Source organism: Anopheles aquasalis, chromosome 3 (assembly GCF_943734665.1).
Source record: "Anopheles aquasalis chromosome 3, idAnoAquaMG_Q_19, whole genome shotgun sequence".
Taxonomy (NCBI): domain Eukaryota; kingdom Metazoa; phylum Arthropoda; class Insecta; order Diptera; family Culicidae; genus Anopheles; species Anopheles aquasalis.
The window spans coordinates 63,451,049-63,466,141 of record NC_064878.1 but is presented as its reverse complement, the minus strand read 5'-3'; the positions used below and the strand labels follow the sequence as shown (position 1 = coordinate 63,466,141).

Here is a 15,093-nt window from a genome sequence, read left to right as displayed (position 1 = left end):
CCTTTTTGTACTCGGGGGTTTTTGTCGTTTGCACGTGCGCTCTTCGGTACCAAGGCAGCACCGGCACCAGCACCAGCTCCGGAAGATGTTGATACGCATTCGAATGTCGCATGACGAGATCGCAAGCCTCTGTGGGTCTGTTTGTTGTGAGGAAGGGGTGGATTGTTAGTATTCCGATGTAATTCATGCAACTTCCTTTCCGGGATACGGCCACCGTTGTCGCGTCTTCGTCAACCGAATAGGTATCTTGGCATGCCGTGGCCGATCCGTTTTTTGTTTGCTGTCCAGAGGAAGAGGACTTCCATTCAGACCGACTAGAGTAATAGACCAATGGTAATGCTGATATGCTAGTCAGCATGGCGAACAGACAAAGCACCACTGCGGATAGACTCACCTTGGGGCTGTAGTCGTTGATCGAATATCAAAACAATGCTTCTCAATGGATGTTATGGAATGAAAAATGTTTTAAATTGAAATTCACAGTTTATGGCATAGCAAATTGCCAATTCATGTCATATAGCTCAACTTTTGCTTCAAATCTTAGTGTTTACAAGACAAAAAATTGAAGTTTATCTTCATGTATCACCCTATCTATCACTGACAGCATCATGCTTCATCTGTAGGTGTTGTTTTACCTTCCTAGATCCCACCTTATGGCCTAACTGTGTCATGATGCAATTAGTCCTTGACTAATGGGAAAGGATATTTAATCTTTCGACCATTGTTTCAGACTTAATCCAATTTGGTTACTCTTGACAGATTTATACAGGCTGGGTAAACCTCTCTCTGACATGTGAGGTGTGGCTAACCATCCAAAGACACCGAACCACCTATTGCCACCCAACTTACCACCTTGTTGTTAGCAGTAGTGCCTCCTGGGTTAGAAGCTAGAACTGCCATATGTGACAAGACGTTCCTTGCGTTCTTCGTTATTGCTGACGCTTCATTTGTGAGCAATGATCTTCTCTTCTGACAGCCCCGCTTGTTGGGTGGTCTGCTGCAGGGTGAACGGAATCCATGGATTTATGAAACATCGCGCCTGTTCTGTGCGATGTAGGAGATCATTATTAAAGCGAGAATTGCCGCCAGAGCCGCGGCATAGTTTCCACTACATTCCAGTTCCGGGGTGTCATTATCTCAACAATAAGAATTTAATTAAAATTCCATCACTCATCATCAGCAGCAGCAGCGTAAGAACTGTATCGTGCTAAGGAGGGGGATGAGGTGCGCTTCGCTTTGTCTGTTGTTGGTGTTAGTGTTGCAACAAATGTCAGTGATGATAGCTATGAACTCAACTCCGTTCTACACTACTTTCAAGAATGTGGGGACAGTAAATTATGTTTAACTCATTTACCATTGAACGAAATCGTAATAGAGGACACAGAGAAACGGAGCTGTTGTCAGTGATCATTCCCTATCGCTATCGTCCTGCGTCACTAGTTCAGTTATCTAATTGAATAAAAAGGTTCATAGATAGAAATGGGGACAAGAGTAAATTCTTTAAAGTCCTCCTCAGTCCGCAAATTGGATCTCCGCACGGCCTTTTACAACAACAAAGGCCCGAGTGCCGCCTTTTCGCCTAGCCTTCTTTAAGGTGCTTCCAGGGAAGAAGTACACGAGGAATGTGCATGCACTTCAAGTTAATTGGAATCAGCGCGGGCTACATCGCGCGACATGCGACCGGATACATGTCCTGTAAAATGTTGGTCAAAAATCCGCAGAAAACTCTCCCTCCCCCCCGGGCAAAGAAAAGCCCTCTGCCATGGGTCACTGTGGCCGGTATTCGTTCGACACGGTTGCTTATGGGAAGTGATTTTTACATGTTTCGTGTGTTGCAGCGTTGCCACATGCGACCACACCACGCTCTCGTGCCAAAGGTAAAAGAACTTTGACTCCTTTAATCTTCCCGGAACGCCGGCAACGCCAGTCGTTGTCGTCGTGGTCGTTGTCGCCGGCCTTGTCGGAAACGTGACACTCACCGAACGCTCCTTTCGTAAGGCTCCCCGCGAATTGGGGTCGTACGGCCAAAGAGAGAGAGAGAGAGCTATCGGTTCCGGAGGGTATCAATCGACGTCTTGTGGACGTCGTGGGGAAGGTTGCTTTGTACAAATTCCAAGTTTTCAGCATATATACGGTGAGCAGTGCCTCGACCGTTGCTGAACATGTTATCGGTCAAGTCAAACAATCGTTGGAAGCGTTGGTGTGCTAACACGGTAGAATTGCATTCGACCAACCTGGGCGAGAGGGGTTCCAGGAAGGCTTAGGGGTGGTTGGCGCCGTGTAGATCTTGTCAAACGAGCAAACAACATGCCACCATCGACAGTGGATGCAGAACACTCGCCCTGGATGCATACAAACGGTGCTTCGTGCTGCTGATAGATGGAAATGCCTTTCTCTCGATATCGGTCGATCGGATGTGGTTCCATCCGTTAGCCAAGCTTGAAAGTTGAATTTAAAAATTAATGAATTGTACTTTTTTTTAAATTTCTTTACCTATTTTTCAACAACAGAAAAGAATGTATCACAAAAAAGCATAAAGGCCCACGATAGCTAATCAAAGAGCTTGATGAGCAGAGTGACCTCACCAGTCCAGTGGCCACTCTCGCGCTGAAGTGGAAAGCAGTCGATCATCAAATGAAGCGAAACATAAAAGCGCGTATTGTTCACAGTGAATGCTCAATAGATCGATAATAGACTTCTGTACCATTAACTATTAATTTCCTCTCGACTCAGACTCCGTCGGCTGAAGCGCCACTAGAAATTCTGAAACAATCGTTCCTGAAACATTTTAATTACATTTGCAACAGTGTGCAGCAAAGTGGTTGACGCGCATTACAACCATACCCATGCCATGCCAGACAGTCAAGAGAGACACTCTTTCCATTGTGTTCCCTGCGCACCATCTGCACGTGTTCTCATCCGGTGGCATCGTGGTTCGTGGTGCTGGTACACCGACGCCGCCGCTGGCGCCGCCCAACTGGAGCCAAAGGTGCATTTCTGGTGCGTGCCCTTTGATATGCCAATGCTGCCGCCGCCACGTCGTTGTGTGCGACGCGAATGTGTTGGAGCATTAGCACCTCTACGGTGCATCACACCGGTTCGTGTGACTGTATGGCGCGCGCGCGCGCGCGTTCGGTTTGTCAATCACACACCGCAGGTCACGAACGGCGTCGCAACCTTCCAAACGAGGCGCGAAGGGTGATGCTCACTCGCTCGGTCCCGGGCCTATCGTATGCTCTTGATGGAAGATTTTGAATTCAAATTGCATAATCGTATTCATTAGGCAGGTGGAGCGAAGCAGCATATCACGCGACACCTTCTCTAGGGCCATCGCCTTGCTGCCTTCGTGCGTTCCATGCGATGTCCACGTGCGATGATTAAACATTTTGAAACGAATCCCTCGGCCATCGAAAATTGCTTGCTGTAAATGGATTTAGGTTGTGTAAAAAAGGGCGGGGAAAATGCAGGAAAATTCAATTCATGCCACTGGAGTGTGGAGTTCTAGTCTGGTTCTAATCAAATTTATTTCGGAGCATCGTCATTCTGCGGTGATGGCAAAAAAACAAATTTAATTAAATGTTTGTCAGACAAAATTGTAGAGCCTTCTAATTGGTCTAATCTCAATCTAGCTGGTTCCATTCGTTAGGCAGTAATTCGGAGATGAATAATTTCACCGAGATGATTTACAATATTATGCTACCAATGTGCCAAGGAATTAATAGACTGTTCTGCTTGTCTCTCGTTTTTGGTAATTTTAACAAGGACAGAAGGAGCTCTCTGACAACATAAGCCTATGATAACAACCACGTTACAGAACCTGTGTTTGACTGCCCGCTGCTGTGAGTTGGGTTTGCCATGCCGGTCTGCCGGTCAAATATCTAGCGCTCCAACGGGCTGATACCAAAAACGGAAACAGTTTGCTTCAGCCTACGGTAACGGTGACTCCAGATCAAAAGTAAGGCAGCAACCGCTCTTCTTCCAAGCCCTCCCCCCCCCGGGGGCGAGAGCGAAAGAGAAATGCGCGAAAATAACGTTTCGCAAATAGACCCCAAAACCGGGTCGGAACCAGCCACGGTCACGGGAAGGTCGACCGTCGCTTAAATGTGTACCGGTCCGGGAATGCCATGCCGGATTCACACTCTCGCCAATCGCGGACTACACCATTCGCCACTGATTGCGACCGCGTCTCCGTATGGAACGCATTCGGATATGGGTCGTACCCAGCTTGTGCCCGCCATGTACCGCCCGGTGCGGTAATATTCAAATTGCAAACCGAATGGAGGTTACTTGGTGCGCACGCCTCAACTCGTTACTTCTCGATAAAAGCGGTCCCGGTTCCGGACCCCGCTGCTGGTCAATCGACCAGGCGAACCGGTGGCCGTGCAGAAACACGAGCTAGAGCTAGAGAGATGCGCTGTGATCATCGCGGCGCAAGCCCTGCTATTTGCGCTACTTTTACGGCCCTCCCCCCGGGCAGATCTGGATGATCTCTTCGGCTGCTGCTGCCGTGGTCGAGTTGAGAGTAGAGCACACGTAGAGGCTGCTGCGCGCTATCGCATGCCCTACAGCAACGCAGCAGCGATCAACCGGTTCGCCAGTGGCGTTGCTGAGCATTTGCCTTCCCCCCCCCCCCCCCCCCCCATTCCATCCCGTGGCTCAACCACCGTCGATGGCAATCGATATCCCGGCCGCTCGCCAGCAGAACAACGGGAACCGAACCGTCGAAGTAGGTCTCGCTGTGCACGCCTTGGTCTCCTTTCCCGATACCGTACAGTCGTACGGGGACCGGGACAGGAAGTCCACCTCACACAGGGGTGTTTTGTATTAGATTTGTTTGTTGATTCTATCGGGTCGCTTATTGACGCATTCATCGACCTCCACGATGACTTTCGACTGCCCAATGTGTGGGAACGTGTTCGGTGCGATTAGGATCATTAAAGTTGCATAAAGATCTTCTATCACCGCGAGTCTTAACGTAGTTCTCATCTGGGAAGGATGTTTAGCTTCCTCCTGAATGATCATGTGTTCAACTGCCGATTTTTATTGGCACCAAATTGTGCAATTATCTCCCAGTTGATTAGTATCTCTGTTTTAATGAAGATCTTCTGTTGTAGGATACAAAATGGGACTCTGAAGAGTGAGATTCGAGCTCCTCTTCGGCAGATAGACAGAAGTGCATTCCGTCGGCATCGTCACCGTCATCACCGGTTTTGTTTCTCAATCGGAAGCATATTTATATTTTTACGCATTTCTCAATCCACCTTCAAACAACCGACCGAACGAGGACGCCGCTGGGTTTCGCTGGGTGGAAAATAGGTCTAACGAGTTCCACCGAGCGTTGTGGACCACCGGAAACCGGTCTTCTTCGTGGTGAAAGACGGGGGTTCAGAGGGTGAGGGATGGGCCACTGGTGGCCACTCTCGACACGCGCGCACCCGGTGCGCCAGCAGCAGCTAGCACGTTATTGAACTATTTCTGATGGACTATCGGTGACTCTCGGACTGGTGATGGGGAAAATGGGGAGGAATCCACACACAACCACGTCACCCGGCGTTCGGCTGTAACCGTGGTCGAAAGATAAACAACAAACAAGAAGATGGAGCGTCTACCGGGGGGGGGGGGGGGGGGGGGGGGCGAAAGCCGGCATCCAACATGCGCCAGTCGTACCTGCTGCAGGCTGCCTTGCCGAAGAGGAGGAGTAGATGCTGCGGACGATGATGATGATGATGATGCACCAGAAAGATTCCGCGAGAAGTGGTCCGAAACGGTTTGCATACCGTGATGGTGGAAGCTTTATCGTGACGCTCGTCGATGGCCAGCCGGTTACGCTTAGGGCTTTGTGAAAGCAAAAACCCCTCTTGCTGCTGCTGTTGCTGGTGCTGCTGCATGACGTACGCGCTCCGTCAGAGGAGGAATGGTCGTCAATCTGTGCGATTTGTCGGTCAGCAGTAGTAGAAGGGTAGCTAGCAGCCAGATTGTTGTTGCAAACGCAACGAAAATCATTCACCGGAAACCACACATAGCACCGGGGGTGCGGTACTGGACTGTACCTAGAGATGCATGATCATCTGGGCACGCAACGTAGATCACGCATTCGTCATGCCAATTTGGTCGTCATGCCGAGAAGTACGCACGATTGCGCGTGGCCCAGTATGCCAGGGTATGCGGTTGATGTACCGGATTGATATTTTTATGTGCTTCCCGCCCCCCGGGGTTCCGAAAGTTGGCAGATTTATGCAACGGACCCACCACGACCGATCGCCATCGGTGGTCCATGTTGTTAATATGTAGGCCACCCCTGTAAGGGCCATGACTGTTCGTTGTTGGATGCTCTTATCTAGTCAGGATACGACGTGACTCGCGGACGAGCGTGCTTCCTTGATGGTGTCTGATCACGAAGCAGAGATAATCGATCGGTTCGATTCGGTTCGGTTGGCCTCTGCCACTACCGGGATCACGGTCGGTTGGTTGATCGAGACAAAGCTCTACCACGAGATTGTTGCATTTGGATCTTTGGTAGTTGTTTGGATGTTAGGTAAAGGTGTTCGCTATGCTGTAGCTTGTTTTTTGCGAAAATTACTCAAGCGGTCATTATTCAAAACACCACCAGTGACCGAAACCATGCCCTGTGGCGTTGGTTATTGCTGTAAAATTGGTTACTTGTTTTTCGACTCCTCCCACCTGATGACTGTTATCAAATCGCCCAGCTGCCGTGCTGAGAACACCAGAAGATTGGCAAGCGCTATGTGTCCCGCACAAGTGGCGACCTCCTTGTCGAGCGACGGCTTGCGAGTTGCAATCACCACGTGCAGCTAGGAGCAGGTTTGAGTTTTGGAATTTTTCGAAGGCACCAGGCCCCCCCCCCCCCCCCCCCCTCGTAACATGTGTGGCAATCGCCTTGATTTGGCGTGCCCAGCTGCCTGGGAGAGCCCGTGTTTGTCTAGACTGGACTAATGTTTGAATTCGTTGCTCGAGGTAAAATTCTTTTTTTTTTTGTTTTGCCTCCAACGGCAGACAGCTGGAACTCTGGTGGGCCGCTCCTGGTGATTGCAAGCATGGTTTCTGTTTTATGCTGCCTAGACGATGTCCTTCGATCGGTTTATACTTAGACCAAGTGTGAGAATGGAGCAATTTGTTTTATGATTCACTGAACTGTTGCTTTCGCTTGACCTGGCTGTGGGTTTAGGAAACTGTCAGAGCATGATAAATTGGAATTTGATGGCTGCCAAGACGTTGCTTTCGTTTTAGTGAGTTTTAATGTATAAATAGAATATGTTTGTAACATTAAGCTCTACCATTATGTTATTATAAGTCATCCAACAGAGCTGTCGACAATTATTTAAAGTAATTTGTTCATCCATTACAATGATTGTGCTGAAACTAATACCACATCTCATCATCGTACCAAGAAATAAAGAGAAATTCGTCATCCAAGCTGTTACCGTGTACCGTTGCCTGATCCCGCGAGCGCCATCTGCTCGTCATTTCAAAGTCAAATGACTACCGAGATCGTGAGGTCAGCGCGCCGCGCTGTCTCCGGTGTCACGAAACTGCGCACAGTACCAGGATGTGCACGTGTGCGCGTGTGTCCCTTGCCCCCCCCCCCCCCCCTCCGCGGGAATCCCTCCGTCACGGACGAATCGTTGGTCGTCGCGACCGCAAAAGGATTATGTAATTCATTTGCTTGGAATTCGCCACATTCCCACTGTCCCCTGGCCGTGTTTGCTGCTGGGCCAGCGGTAGTAGTAGCATCATGATGCTCCTGCTCCCACGACGACGACGACGACGACGTGCTTCTGCTGCCGCAAACAGAATCCAACAGACAGAATGCTTAAGCCAGCGAAAGCAGCATCATCGTCGTCGTTAAATTGGTGTAAGTGATTTCGCTTTTATTGCTTCTTATGCTGCCGGGGGGGAGTTTCCACTGACCACCACCCCAACTCCACCAGCACCAGCAGCATTTAGAGAGGTATCCCGCGGTGACAAAAATAGAAACCGACGACATTATGCTCTCCGTGGGACGATGCCAGTCCGCTCGTCCACTAACGGGGGCCGTTTGGATGCGGATTAAACATGGAAAAGCTCGGCTCCGCTTTCATCGCACGGTGGGACGATTGTTTCGGATTTCGGCAAGATATCGTCATTTATTTAGGGTGATTAACGGACGCCTTTAAGACGCGCGGAACACTCGGAACACCCGTCGGTATGCGGCCGGTGGCGGCATTAATCCGCGGCCGCGGGAATGTTTTAGGTTCTCGGTCTCGGCATTCGTTAACAAATTGGAAACAGAACGAGCCCCTTGTACCCTTGGAGGATTGGTGAGGGATTTGTTTTAAGAAGCGTGTGGACCATTTTCAGGGTTGGTCAACGTAATTCGATTTGGAACGATTGCCGCCTCCTAATCCTTTGGAACGAAATTCCATGTCCGTTCTCCCCGCCGCTAGCTGTCGATATTGTTCCGTGAAAAGTGTTTCTTTTCCTTCGCTTTCTTCTGTTCCTTTTTTGGGCATAACTTTTGGGATCTGTCCGCCATGTGCGCGATGTGTAATGAAGATCTTCATTCGATTAAAATCATTTGAGAACTCTTCCCTGGATCGCGCCTCGATCTGACGGTCCCGGTTCTCCATCCTTTGCTCCATCTTCTTATACCGCCTGTTTTGCATAATTATCTAATCTTATTTTCCTCTCGCGGCCCGGGTCTCTGCTCTCCAACAACAAGATTCTAATTATTCTTCGCCACAAGCTACCACCGCACCGAAAAACGCACTTACACTCTAATGGAATATGAGCCCGGGATCCCCGGGAGTTGGTTATGAGCCAAGAAAAGACCATAAGCCCGTCCGCCGCCGGCCACTTAACCCCGGGGGGTTGCGATGTTATTGACCGCGCAGCAGCAGCAGCAACAGCATCACTTCATCAACAAAAAGCGCGCGTACACACCTTTGGCACCTTTTTGAAGTGAATTCTGTAAAGGAGAAGCACCATGGTGGAGCCCAAATCCCAGACGTGCACCCTCCCGAGATAGTCCACTTTTCTCCGGAACTCGCGGAGCGGACGAACCCTCGCCGGACGTCTGTTTAAATTGGCCTAGGCCCACACAAAGACCCCGAGACCTGTGCCGCAGCAGCAGCATAAGGTGTGCGTGTGCTCCTTCCCGGAGAGAGCAGATGATACACAAAACGGGAGGGGGGAGTGCGGTGCAGCTGTTTACGCCATTGCGCCGGTGGCAATCGCACCTAGGCACGCCTCGTTGTTTGACCGATGCCGCCACGCATGCCGTCTTCTGTGCTGTGCGTGCGGAAGGCCGCACCCCGGTGTTGTGTTTGTTGCCAGCCGCATGATCTCTTCCTTCTGGCTGTCGTCCAACTCTCGATGGTAAAGCAGATGACGCTGACATGAGCTGATGAGCACCGAGCAGCATCTGCTGTTGCTGCCGGCCAGTTCAGACAACATCAAATGATAACATACGGTGGTCGCTCCGGAGATGATACAGCCGCGTGGCCGCGTGTACTTAGCGTGAAAGTGCAAAGAGCGAGGGACGCTCTGACGTATTGCAGCTCTGGAGTACGGTGCGTGGTACCGTGCACTTAACACACGATTCTCTCGCTCTCTCTCTCTCTCTCTCTCTCTCTCTCTCTCGCTGATCCGATCGATCGGTCGCTTATTTACGGTTTAACCTTCGCCAAAAACAGTAACCGAAGCTGCCGTTTTTAATGGTAGAAACACACATAGGCTCCTGGGGGTGGCTATAAATAAATTAAATTAATTAGAAGCCGCCCAGAACCCCAGTGACTGCGGTGTAGTGTTGCGGTCGAACGAAAGGGCTCTATATCGGGGGCGCGCACGCAAAATGGTATTTCACGCCCGTACTCCGAATGGCGCATTCCCTCCTCTAGGGAGACGAGGATACCTGTCGCATGGCCAGCACCGCACCGACATCATAAAGTCATCGGCAGGCGAGTTCAGCCTTGAACTTTACGCGCCACTCGCGATGGACGCTTATCATCCGGCTCTATGGCGCGTGAAGTATGTCAGTAAGCCACAGGGAGTCGTACGTGACATGACAAAAAAGGGGTTGATGCAGAACTAAATCCTTGCGTCCTCGGATAGATGCGCATGTGCATCCTTTTCGCTGTTTTTTTCTGGTGATTTCTTTCGTGGAGTGCACTCTGTTGGTGCATATTGGAACATGGAAATCATCTTTTTATTGTAAACTGGCACACACGATGGTACTACTAACAACCGTTATCGTGGGCTATTATCAAGCCGTTCATGCATAAGCCCTGTGCTCCATTAAAAATCGTTGTCACCAGACACACAACACACGCAATGCTCCATTCTCTCCAGTCCCCTAGAGGAGTGAAGTGGACAAACAAGTGAATTTACATGTCAACGGATAGAGTGTGTTCGATTGGCATGTTGGTTGTTTCGCGTTAATGGGCGGCTATTCATATTTTAACTCGGTAAAAATCGACGACGAACAAACAAGAAGCCAAGAATCGCGTCACCACCCAGGTCAGGTATGGGCCAGGTGTGTCCGCTAGACCGGGCCCACCACGAGGACAATCAACACCACTAGGAGCGCGGGGGTCACTCGAGGGAATTCCGGAGAATGGAAAATGAAAAATTGTTTTTCGTCAACCGATTGATGATGACATAAGGTGCGCGCGGTGGGGGCCGCTGTCTGCCATTTTCCTGTCCCACTCTCGAGCAGGAGATCGGGCTCCATCGATAAGGCGCATAGGGAATATGTATGGTTCTGTTCCGCCACGGAAACCTCACGATGCCACCCCACCCCCCCGCATTGTGTTCAATCGGGCGGAACTCGGAGGTGGCCACCCAGGTTTGGCACAAACGATGACGAAGACGACGACGACGCCGAATGACAAATTATCGGCACGTCGTGCAAATGGACCATTAAAAATGATATTAACAGTGAAACGGAGAACCACGGCGCGCACGACGGTACCACGGCGTCCGTCGAAAAAACGGGAATCATTTTTCTTCTCGCCGGAGTGTCCGGAGCTGGAGGGCTTTTTCTGGAGGGAAAAATCGAATTCGGCGTCGTAGCGAGTCGGAATATTCTGTTCCATCTTTAAGAAGGTCTTTAAATGGGCATTTCAGTTCCTTGCACAGCAAATCGCCCCGTGTCCATCTCATTTCAGCTTTCCCGGTGCCTCATTAAAACGATAATGCGGATCGTTTCCAGGGGATTGAGTTGATCCCTGGGTTACTACAAACCAAATCACGGGTGTCTCCCACCGCTGCACATCCGTCTTGCGATGTGGATTAAAAAAGAAAAAAAAAACATTAAAAAATCGCATCCAGCAAAAGAGAGCATCTTGCAGCTTAATCCGCTTAAGACACAATCACTCCCTGGCGCTCAATCGATCCGATTCCGCACGATCCCCGGTTCAATATCCTACCGCGCCGGACTGACGCTGGGGCGTGCGATTGGCGCGCCGGTAATGACGACCACCACCCCCTCTACGAAAGGGGTGGCAATTTCCGCCATCTGTTGCAACGCGCTTCAGCTCGTGGTCGCGTGCGTTCTGGCTGATGATGCCATCCGATGCCAAACTCGGTGGCCACCGGCGAGCGAGGTGATAATTATCGGCAGCGCCCGCCAGCGACACAATTAGAGTGTGTGGCGCGGAGCTTTGTTGGCTTTTCACCTGACCAAGGGGCGGGGGGGGGGGGGGTAAATCGCGAGGAAATTCCGTCACCTTCACTTCCGTCGACAAATAGATGACATCGGGGTCGTGTCCCCCCCCTTCCGTGTCGTAGACAAGCAACGAATGACGAATGAACCATATTTATGGCACGCTGGCTGGCTGGGTGGCTGGTTGGTGCTCTTTGGCCTTCAGCGATGCCCTGATGGCTGTGGCCACCGTCAGTCGGGCGATGATGCTCTGACATTTGGCCTTTAGCGTCAATTTCTGTGTTTGTTTGCAGTTCGTGTTACCTGTTGCCCTACTCCCTCCCCACCCGGCGGGGACTCCTGTTGCCCTCTTGTACTTCTTGGTGTTTTGTTTTATGCCAAGAAAGTGCCGGCGATGGAAGCGAAAGTGTTGCGGCACCGGTGCGACTGGATGCCGTTGGTTTCCGTCGCATAAATTGTCGATTTCCGTTCCGTGGCCGTTCCGGTCCGGATGACAGCATCAAAATCGAATTGATGGCGCTTGAAACTGGGTGTTCGTCTTGCTTCGTGCGCTGCTCGATAATTCAAATACATATTTTGAGATTTTCTTTATCGGTTCTCTCCTCAAGACACGTCACATTCATTCCTAATTAATTTTACGGAGGCTAAAATCCATGTAGAACGACTTTTTGACGATGATTTCATAAGCTCTGAACTAAAACATGTTCGATCGATCGTCCGTCAAAGAGAAAAAGAGACCCAAAGCTATCGTTCAATAGATTCTTCTTCGATTATGGAGCAAAGTTTTCGCCACAAACCAACCACTAACAAGCCACATACACACAAAAATTGTTTTACGTCTGGCCGGCCTGCAAGCCGCTTATCAAACATTCAGCCACACACCACCCTGCGGCTGGCTCATCGTCATACATCGTTAAAACTTTCGCAAGTTTGGTGGTGGTTGAAGGTGGTGTGGTGATGTTTTTGATGAAAATATTATGAAATAAGCAGCACCATCGAGGGGCCTCGAGGGGCGCCACAAAATCTGGCTGCTACAAGATTTCAATTTATCATCGCGAGCGCTAGCGCTTTAGCTAATGATATCTATTAACTTCTCTACCATCGCTGGCTCGCATACGCTCAACAAGCGATCTTTATCGTTTTCCACTTGATGAAACGCAACAAATTAGCGCGCGGCGGCGAAGGACACCAATCGTGTAACGTGGAGTCCCCTCCAGGGGCAACATGTCCATCTACTTGCTGGATGTGAGTGCGTAGCATTGCTGTAATTTAATAATTCCGTGTCCTGCGTGTCCTCTACGTTCTTCCCGTCTCCTCTCGAGTGTAAAATGTATATTCTTCGCCTTATTACCATCTCCTCGCGGAAGTGGCTGCCGTGCTAATAGCTTTATGGTGGCGCTTTCCTTGGCTTCGCTCTCCGGAAGCGGCAGAAACATCAGTGTCTGCGTGCGTCAACGTTGACGAAATGCTACTGGCTGCCGCCTGAATTTGTCTCATTCAATTACGGCGCGTAATGGAGCATGCCATTCATGAATTTCAGCTCCCCCCCAAAAAAAGAAGACGCTTTCAGAAGCGTCTCGAAAGCTTCCCCATTCCCGGCAGTGGCGCAAAAGGCGAGTCTCGATCGATGGCGCAAGTCGCAACGATGCACATCGAGTCGAGGGGGCAAGAAGCTAGATAATTTTAATATGCTCTCGAGGACGACGCAATTTGAAAAATGTATTTTCCGGCCTGGTAAGCGATTAGTGCTCCGTGGTACAGACGCACAGCGCTGTACTCGAGCTCGAAACGTACTAATTGCTTCTAGGGGTCCCTGAGTGCTCATTCTAAAACGTTCTTCCAGTTGAGCTCTCCGGGGAGAGGATGGTGGAATACACTTTCGTGATTGAAATGCAGCTGCCTGCCTGCCTACCGTCTCGCCGAACGAACCCGTACCTATCGGTGTTATGCGGGTAGCTGCAGCGACGCAGTCTCGGTATCAGATGACAAATGTACCTCACTACGCACAACGCACCGGGATAATGGTGTGCCCCTCGGGGATGAAGAAGGAAAAACCTCTAATTTAAAATCATTAAAAACCATGTGGTACACACATTGGCCCCTAGGTACACAAAACAATTGATGCCGGGATCAGGACGACATGCCCCGAAGGGGTCATTGTGGTTCATATGCGGTTCAGACCTTTAGGGGCCCTTTCGATATCGGAACCTTTTAACGTTTCATTTAAGAGTAATATTTGTTTAAATTAACTTCAGTTATGTAAGGCTCTGTCTCTACCACAGAGACGATCGATGACGTGAAAAGCAATAAAACTCGCAACTCGTCGCTTTTTTTTGCTAGGGAATAACCAGTATGAGTAACGTGATAGTTCCCAAACTCACCGGAAGCCGGAAAAGGGGCCAATAAATGGTGTCAAAATGGTGATGAGAAAAGCGGGAGAATTCCATCCGCGATCGCGATCCGGATCCACACGGCCACAAAGCGAAACCTCTGCGCCCCAAACATCCCCAGAACGTTCTGCTGCGGCCAATACAGGCGCCAGTTACAATTCTCCGACTTGAGGCTTGTCGTCGTTGTGTTTTTTTTTCTCTCAAAAATTTACGTCTCAGTGAGTTCGAGGCGCGTCTGGTGCTTTTATTGGTGCCCCTGTTGTGACTCGTGTCTCTCTTCCGATGGGGCTGCTACCGAGAAGGAAGTTACTTTAAAGAATGCACAACACACGGGGCCTAGCGCCATTTTATTGCCTTGTCTCCCCGTGCCAGCCAGAGGCTGACTGTCAAATGGTAGTCATTTCGCTTTTCTCGCCACAGCAACCGACCGTGTGGTGGTGCTGTTTAACATCTTTGTGGTTAAACTTTTTATTCTTGGCCTCTCGCTACTTACGCGCACCAAGGTGGAATGCGTGTGTACGCGACGACGCTTCTCTCCGGTTCCTCTGGGTGTGGATAGCGTGATGGTAACACAGTGGGAGGTAGGCCACTAGTGCTGCTGCTGCTGTTGATGTTTGTGGTTCGATGGGAGCATTCCGCATTTGTGGTGATATCTTCGCGGATCGTGCGCCCACTGAACCACCCCTTCCATTTCTATTACGCGCTGCTGCGAGATTCGTATTTTTGTTCTGCTTCTGCTTCCCTCTGGTTGTTGTCTTCCATTCCAACAGCCACGGCGCCACCGACAACTGTGCTGGCCGCTGCGCTGCTGTGTCCGCGCACTGCAAACGTGACTTCAGTTTTAAAGGGGGCGTTTAGGCCCGGTTTTTTTTTTGCGGTACCCGCTGTCCGCAGTCCACAGACTGGTGGCGCGACGGGGAATGGGAATGTAAACTTCAGAACAAATAACAATTTCGTTGAGTTTTAGGGTTTGTTGTATCTTTTTTAAATATTGTAATGTATATTTTATGTGAACGAAAGTAATCCGTAAAATGGTTTCAT

General features: G+C 50.1%; 1 protein-coding gene across 4 annotated transcripts in view; it reads left to right on the top strand.

Annotated features, from left to right (window-relative positions):
* Nucleotides 1-15,093, top strand: part of LOC126577606 (tyrosine-protein kinase Src64B) — a 44,320-nt gene that overhangs the window by 23,417 nt on the left and 5,810 nt on the right. The gene's annotated exons all lie outside the window — the stretch shown is intronic.